At 38.2% G+C, this 8,442-nt stretch overlaps 1 long non-coding RNA gene across 1 annotated transcript; it reads right to left on the bottom strand.

Annotated features, from left to right (window-relative positions):
- Positions 1-2,055: 2,055 nt before the first annotated feature.
- LOC131971597 (uncharacterized) lies at positions 2,056-3,484 on the bottom strand. The gene is made up of 2 exons (XR_009394393.1): positions 3,372-3,484; positions 2,056-2,438 (listed from the first exon to the last, which is right to left on the bottom strand). It is a non-coding gene; the product is annotated as an uncharacterized LOC131971597 (long non-coding RNA).
- Between the last annotated feature and the right edge of the window lie 4,958 nt (positions 3,485-8,442).

The following is an 8,442-nucleotide window of genomic DNA, read 5'->3' as shown; positions in this document are numbered from 1 at the left end:
CGGACCTGTGTTGGCCTTTCTAGGGCAATTTCCTGGGTTAGAATCCCAGGTGGCGCATACACAGACACACTCACACCCGCTCCCGCCACACCAGCAACTGCGTTAGCAACGTCTTTCTAAAAATATAATTAACGTTACATTAAATAATTTATGTTACTATTATGTTAACATTAACTTAACGTTAGCATTATTGGGTAACATGTTTTACGTTACAGCAAGCTAACAAACGGCTAATTAAGAAATACTCACCCAACATAAAATTGTCACTGCTTTGATGTCAAAAACGTCAGTTAGTAAACTGCTCTCCATAACTAGTAGTCCTCTTTAAGACCATGTCAAGTTAAAGTCTTCACACATTTTGGCTTATCTTTCTTTACCGTTTGTTTCGGGTTTTTGCCTTCAACATGCCTCCACAGTTTCGTGACGTTGGTTGGGTTTTTTTTAAAATAGATTTAACTTCATTTTGATAAATGTGTAGAAAAGCCTTTTGATGAAAGTTTATTCATATATTTCCACATACTGCAATATATATATATATTTTTAAATTGCATTTCTTTGCTGACAACTGAAAACATAAGACAATGTCCCCTTTATTCAACAAGCACAACAATCAAACAAAACAAAATTGAAACAAAATTTAGTTATCTAACGTCTCCTTGTGTTGACTTATAGACATCTACCGCTTATGGAACTGTTTTCAATGTGTTTGGAGTTTGGTGGTGGGGTAAACTTTTTTTACAATGGATTTTATATTTAAATAAAATTGAGTTACTTGTCTTATTCTTGTGTTTTCATTTGTTTAGTGGCCACACTGATTAATTGATGAAATAATAAATAATAAAAAGCTAGATTAAACAACAGCGTGACTGCTATAACAGAGAAAATGTCACGGATACAAAAGTCCATACTAGTATATTACCATAGAACACACTTCTGTAATTAATCCCAAAACAAAACAACACAATTTGTAACCTCTAGTTTATGTTGTGCAAGAAGTTATCCGTTTATCTAACTTATCCTTGAGTTAAATTATATAGAGAGCTACAGCATAATAGAAATGTTTGGTGCATTGTTCTTTTATAAAGTTGACTCGGTTGTCTTATGGTTGTGCCCTGAATTGTTTAATGGCCACAATAAATATTTGGTTAAATATAGGGAAATAGTCAGGCCCAGCTTTACAGATTACAAACCAGATTTAAGCAACAAGGGTGTGACTCCCACACGAGAGACAAAATGTCACAGATACAAATCATATCCATATTAATATATTTTATTACCATACAAGTATACACTTCAGTTATTAATTGAAATACAAAAAACATAAGAAATAATTTGTAACCTCTAGTTTACGGTTGTGCAAGTAGCAGTAAGTCTTCTGTTTCTTTGTCTTTCAAGTAAATTAAAAATTCAAGTTGTGACAGTTCACATTAAATTTGCACTCAAAAGACACATTTACAGTAGACTGACAGGTTGTGACAATGTGTGCAAGCAAGTTATGAGCAGGTGTGAAGTTAATTGTTTAAATTGTTTAAATGTTTAAAGTCAAGATGAATGACTTGTGTGGTAAAGGCTTGAAAATGTGTTGTGGAGAGATGAAAGGAAACAGTATAAATGTGAGGCCCAGACACATAAGGCAGAACTGGTTCACGATCACCATTATCCAAGCTGGGCTACAGTATACTGCAGGTTTTGTAGTCATACTGCAGGGTCCCTTTAAATACATGAAACAATCTGCATAATGAGTGGCGGTACTAAAAAGAGGAAGAAGAGAAGGAGGAATGAGAAGAAGTGTTACAATTTTTTAAAGACATTTAGCTGACAGTGTCCCAGTTTCATTTGGTTGATACCACTTCCTCCCCTTTTATTCACATATCAAGAACAGGTAACACTACACTCTTCTTCACTTGTTTATGTACAAACATTAAACTTATTGTGGTTACATGATAAGTGATAAGGTCAGCAATAAGGTCACATGATGCTAAGTTGCCTTGCAATAGTCTACATTAAGTCAGTTGTTCTTCAACGGTTTTCTTTTCTGTCTTCACACATTCACACTTTTGCTACTGTGTACTGACATTTCGGAGAATATATACGAGTCATTGTGACCACGTTGAGGAGTTTGAAAGAAAGAGCAAACAAACACAGACATTACAGTCTTGTTTCAGACACAAGTTTTCACCAATCTTTGTGCCTACAATCACTTTTTGACTTTCCTTTCCTCATTATATTCTCCATCTCCTTTTGCTCTCATGGTTCCATGTTTGCAGCCTCTCCTTTGGATGTTCTTGTGCTTTCATTTGTCCAGTAGCACCTTTGCCAGGGACTGGAGGGTTTCCCTCTTCTCGTACAGGTACATCTGGGTTTCCCACAGCATGTCCACCAGGACCGCATCACTCACCTCATCCAGCATCACCTCCTGAGTCAGCTGGGGACTCAATCTGCACAAAAGACAAAAAACACAGTCATTGTCTTACAGCCTTTAAAGTAAAAAATAATAAAGCAATTTAGATGACTACAGATGTAAATAAAATAAATAATAGACAACATTGATCTGTGTTTGAATATAGTGCTATGTGGGGCTCTGTGGGCTATTTTCTTTTTCGTTTAATATAAACTTATTAGGATAGAAATTCCCTCATTAGTCCCACAATGTGGACTTTCAACTCTGCATTTAAGCCTTCCTTTCTTACACACAAGTGAACACACCATGCTTCGGAGCAGTGGGCAGCACATTTCTGTGCGTCAGGGCAGAAATGACTAAGTGATTGCTGTTAAAATGTGTTAGTGGTATGTGTGCTTTCCTGTTGACTGAAATCTGTCAAATGGAGAAGTAATATTTACACAACTAAGCCTGCTAGTAAATTATTATCAGGAAAAAATGGCAATAATACGATCAGGTCTCAATAGCTAACTTTGTTCTTCATATGCAGTTTAGCGTAGCGTATTTTGCTTCGCTGACAGATGCTCAAGCTCAAATTCCAACATGATTTTTTTACTAAGAGTCACTGAGACTTTGACCTCTCAAACTGACAAATGCCAGCCACCCAATTTTACCCTTTGTCAGCTATACATATCTGTCAATAAACACTACACATTGTAGCATGTGTCTAAATAAAGTTAACCTAATGGTTGTGTGAGAGGACATGAGAGACAGAGAGAAGTGGGCGAAAGAGGAAAGAGAGTAATGATGATCTTTAGACAGAAAAAAGGAAGAAGGCAGACAGAATTAGAGTTGTGACAGAGCAGAGATAGCGGTAAATGAGAACTAAAATGCAGCATGGTCAGCTGACCTGTGGTAGATGGTGTTAGAAAAATTGCATGAGTAAACCTTGAAAATTGAATAATCTGACACCAAAAGGAAAAAACCTCACCAATTATTTCTGCGCAGTCTTTGATGGGGAATGATGAGCTGGAGACGTCCAAGTTCTCAGTTTAACTCAGTTTTTTATTACGTCAAAAAATGTACATTTTACAGAGATTCTCCAGGTTCACTCTCCATGTCCCTGATACACACAGACGGGTGTCACTTCGTGAAGCCTGAACCCCGTCTCTCTCCCTACGAACCCATTAAAAACCTTACAATTGTTTACAAAACATGCTGGTCAATTTCTTCCAGGAAGTTCCGCCTTCTTCATCCGCTGATTCGCCAGTTTTAATCAATACAAGGCCACGTCATGTCACCTGGACAACAATCTTGCTGCTGGAACCAGACCTTGCCCTGACCTACTAACAAACTTGTTAGCACAAACATTTTACCTTGTTATGACTTACAGAGATCACTTCACACGGGACTCCCATTCCGCTTCCCATGATCACCGCTCTCTCCAGACACACATACCCACACACTCACAAATGCACACACACGCACAGTAAAAATTGTGCACCAATACATCTGGATGTCATTCTTTGTGATTATAGAATCTTAATCAGTTTAAGCCAATGAAATATATGTAATCAAAATAAATAAACTCAAACTCAAACCTCTCCAAGTTTTAGTGAATTATGCATACATAGTGACCTTTGGTAGTGACCTGCGTTACGCACAGAGACAGACAACAGAGACAGACAAAATATTCAAATTATTTTAACAATGGTGTCGATCATTTCACACCAGGCTGCAGCTCTGTCCACTGCACAGCCATCAGAGTCTGTACACTGTCCAGTCAGAGAGAGAGGGACATTTCTTTTTAATTAGAAATAAATAGACACTTGTTGTGATCACAGAGTGATTAAAGCAGGTGCCGTAGATCTACATGTCTTTGGCTGTACTCACGCAGTCCACCAGCATCTTGCCCAGCTCCTTGGCTCCTACGAAGCTCTTGGCCAGCTCCAGAGGGTTGGAGGGCCAGAAAACATACACAGAGCTCACCACCACCTGAGTAGGTTTACCTGGAGATACACAGCAGCACACAGAGGAGATGTAAAACACTTTTCCTGCATGGGCATTCACACTGCAGCCTCCTATCTTAAAAATAGTACTCAGGGCTGTATAGTGGACCTTGGATGAACAGAATTCATCACATATTATGGATGTTACAATTCATTATGCATAAAATACATTGGCAAAGCCCAAACACTATTATCCACTCTAACAGTGACTAAAAGCCTCATTAAAATTTGATTCCTGCTGAAAAGCAAAAGTGCAGTAAGACGCAACATGAGGAGTGATCTGAAGATACCAACAGATACTAATAATGCTAATAAATAATAATTAACAATAATATACCAGAGAGAGCATGTTCTCCCCGTGTCAGCGTGGATTCTCACCGGCTACTCCCGCTTCCTCCCACAGTCCAAAAACATGCACTTAGGTTGAATTGGTGACTCTAAATTGACCGTAGGTGTGAATGAGAGTGTGATTGTCTGTCTCTATGTGTCTGCCCTGAGATAGTCTGGTGACCTGTCCAGGGTGAACCCCGCCTCAACCCGAGTGCAGATAAGAGGTTAAGGATGATGAACGAATGAATACAACAGAGATCAGTCAGAAAGTGACTCTGAGGGGGCACGGTGGCGCAGTTGGTAGCGCTCTCGCCTCACAGCTAGAAGGTCCTGGGTTCCCCAGCTCCATGTCTCCGGTGTCCGTAGCGCTGGTCGGTGCATGTTCTCCCCGTGTCCCCCGAATCTCACATAAACATGCATTGATCCTGGTCGCTATAGAGCCTCCCTCTGGTCGGTCGGGGTGCCTGATGGGGGGAGAGGAACCGGTGGGAATCTCCCCCTGTCAGGTGTCAAGAAGGGCCTGCTAACTCCGCATGTATCGGAGGAAGCATGTGACCAGTTCAGGGCTCTCTGCACTGCTGTTTTTACTGTCTTCTTAAGAGCAACAACAGAGCAAGAAGACCATTTGCATTGGGGACTAAACTTCTCTCAGGACCACACAGATGCTCTCTACTCCACCATCAACCCAGTGCATTGTAAATAACCAACACTTCCCATAATGCTTTGCAAGGGACTCTCCCCTGACAGTCAGTGACTGGATAACCTCAATATCATAGCAAGGTAAGGCTAGAGAAAGGTGCAAACATCAGAGTGAGCACATATTTCTTCTCTTCATTTCAATTGAAATGAGTGTGCATGTATCTGTGTGTGTGCACGTAACTGCCTTTTGTGTTGACGTAGCCCTCAGTGTCTCTTATTGACATCTAATCTCTAGCACAGATCACTTTGCCAGAAAAGCTGGTTGCACCACTTTATTGCAGTGTATAATTAGCATGTTGGCTTTCTGGATGATTTGGAGCTGTGACTAAAATGTTTATTTAGAAAAAGTTTTTAAAAAATACTGTGCTCTGTGTCATGCAGTAAATCACAAGTTCACACCTTTGTGTTTGCAGCCGTCTCTTCATTCTTTCCACCACAACACATCCACATGCAGTTTCTCAGTTCTTTTCTCACAGACTCACAGCTTTAAAAAAAATTCTACAATTATTTGTTAATTTAATAATTTCAAATGTTTTCCCCTATTATCCTATCTCTGAAGAAGGGTCTTTTGTTGGTTATTAGGTGCCATTTCCTTCCCTTTTTCTTTTTTTCTTCTCTTGTCTGAGCTACCTGTCAATTGTCAGTGGCTTGATGGTTTGTGGGTTGGACAATGAACTTAAGTCTACTTTCTATATGTGCAGGGTTCACAGCTTTTTAAGGCTCAGATAAACTATAAAAGATGTCCAGACTCCTACAGCCTTTATGATTACATCTAAATTGGAACTATCAATGCTAAAATAAAGTTCACAAAATTAATTTATACTCAATGCTCAATTTGTATTATCATTTTGTTTATTTGACAAGCTGGTTATTAACTTTGGAAATTAGCAAGCATTAAATTATCATGATAAAAAAACATACTATCAGAGAAATGTATCAACAGAGGACTCATTAACTATGAAAGACAAACACAAGAAACACAAGAAATTAACTTTCCTCTTCCAACCAACTTTACAACAGAAATGTTTCATTTGGGAGAAAAGCAGATATATGCACTGTGACCATAGCTGAATAATATTATTATTATTTCTATTATTTTTGTTTACTTGTTTGTTTACTATTTTATTCTTGTTTAAATACTTATTTAAATTTAAATACTTTACTATCACTATTGTTTTGTTTATGTATGTATGTTTGGGTACGTTGTGTTTATGTTAAATGCTAAAAACAATTTAAAAAATATATAATATATATATATATAAAACTGAACCATTTTTAAGGAGTATATAAGTCAAGTATTATTCTTAACTTTGAAAACTAAATTTTAGATTAAGATTTTTTCTAACTACAGGACCTTGTATTAACCCTGTATAATGACCTATTGGGGCATTTCCTGATACTAATAACAAATTTCCTGGCACACAGTTCTAATATTCGATCAAAGCAAATCCTCAACATACTCAGGTGGGTACACACAGACTTGGCTTACATCATACGTTAAATTGAATCCCACATAGGATTCTCGTATTTTAATCTAATTTCTTTGTGCAAAAATAAGAAAAAGTTTTCAATGACAAATAATGATATCAAATAACTTCTGCATTACATAGATTCTTCACTAGAGGTCTCTTTTAGTCAGAATAATAATGAGGAAGGAAGTGACTTTTTGGTGTCAGAGCTGCATGCAGCTTGTCTGCCACTGACCCTTTGGCTAACAGTTCATTCTGTGTCTGTAAGAAGACTGCTGCTGATTGTAACAAGGTAATTACATTATATGAATTATACAATCAACTTTCTGATAGGAGCTGAAGACTACAACAGCCATGCTTTCGACAGAAGCTGTATGTGTGTTTATGGGAATCATCCTGCACATCTCAGGTATGAATTATTCTTTTTTTCTCTGTTATATAATTAACTGAAAACTGAAAATTAAAAGATCGGGGTGGGGTTCTTGGGAAAAGGTTTTACAGTGAAGACAAACTGAAAATTCCAACTGCATTTACCAGGATTTTCACTTATTCTGCTGTTCATGTGCTTTTAAGATATATCACAGTATGACAGTGTGATCCTTTACAATATTTTTAGTATCATTGATTGATTAAATAATGTTGCATGTGTGTAAACCTGTCCGGAAGTTTGGTAATTACATTTTCTGTTAAAGGGATTCTGGGGCAAGGATACAGCATCTGTGCCTTAAAAGGTTCATCAGTGGATCTGCCCTGCTCAGCTCAACATCCCACTTCAAGCATGAAATGGTACACGGGACGATGGATTGGCTTAAGGCTTGATCTAAAGGAGCTCTCTGCAGATGAAAGTCATGTGACATACAAAATGTCAGAAGAGAACAACTTTACTCTAAAAATCAATAATCTAACAGAGAGTGATGCAAAGTTGTACTGCTGCAAAGAATCTACTGACAACCCAAGAATCTGCGAGCAAAGTGTAATTCAGCTCCATGTTACAGGTAAAATGGTTGTCACTAATCCATTACTTTAACAATAATCCAGGCATGAATTCCTATTTATATACATCATGATGTCAGACCTGCAGGTGAAGGTGCTTCCCACCACAGAGGGACAGACAGTAACACTGATGTGTAGCACCAGCTGTCCTCTGACTGAAAACCCTGCAGTCTACATCTGGTACAAGAACGGAGAGTCTCTCTATCAGGACTGGTCTCCCTGGTACCAAGAGCTGGTCAGCAGTGAGGAAGCAGTCAGATACTCCTGTGCTATCAAAGGCTACGAGGACCTCAGAGCTCCTGAAGTCTCAGTGGGTGAGTGACAACAATCTGCTTCTTGAAACATTTGGATAAATATGGAATGCAATGTATGATTATGTGGAAGAGCACCTTCAAATATATTTGTGTTATTTGTGCCCATAAACCTTGAATTATAAAACCTATGAAATACAATGTCTAATTGACTTAATTCTCTCTTTTTTCCAGATTCTGTCACATCCACCTGCTTTAGTGTGACCTATGCTAAAGGAAGAATGTGTTCTTATTATCAGAGATCAGAGGAT

The sequence above is a fragment of the Centropristis striata genome, chromosome 1 (assembly GCF_030273125.1).
Source record: "Centropristis striata isolate RG_2023a ecotype Rhode Island chromosome 1, C.striata_1.0, whole genome shotgun sequence".
Classification (NCBI taxonomy): Eukaryota; Metazoa; Chordata; class Actinopteri; order Perciformes; family Serranidae; genus Centropristis; species Centropristis striata.
This window is presented reverse-complemented; position numbering and strand designations above follow the sequence as displayed.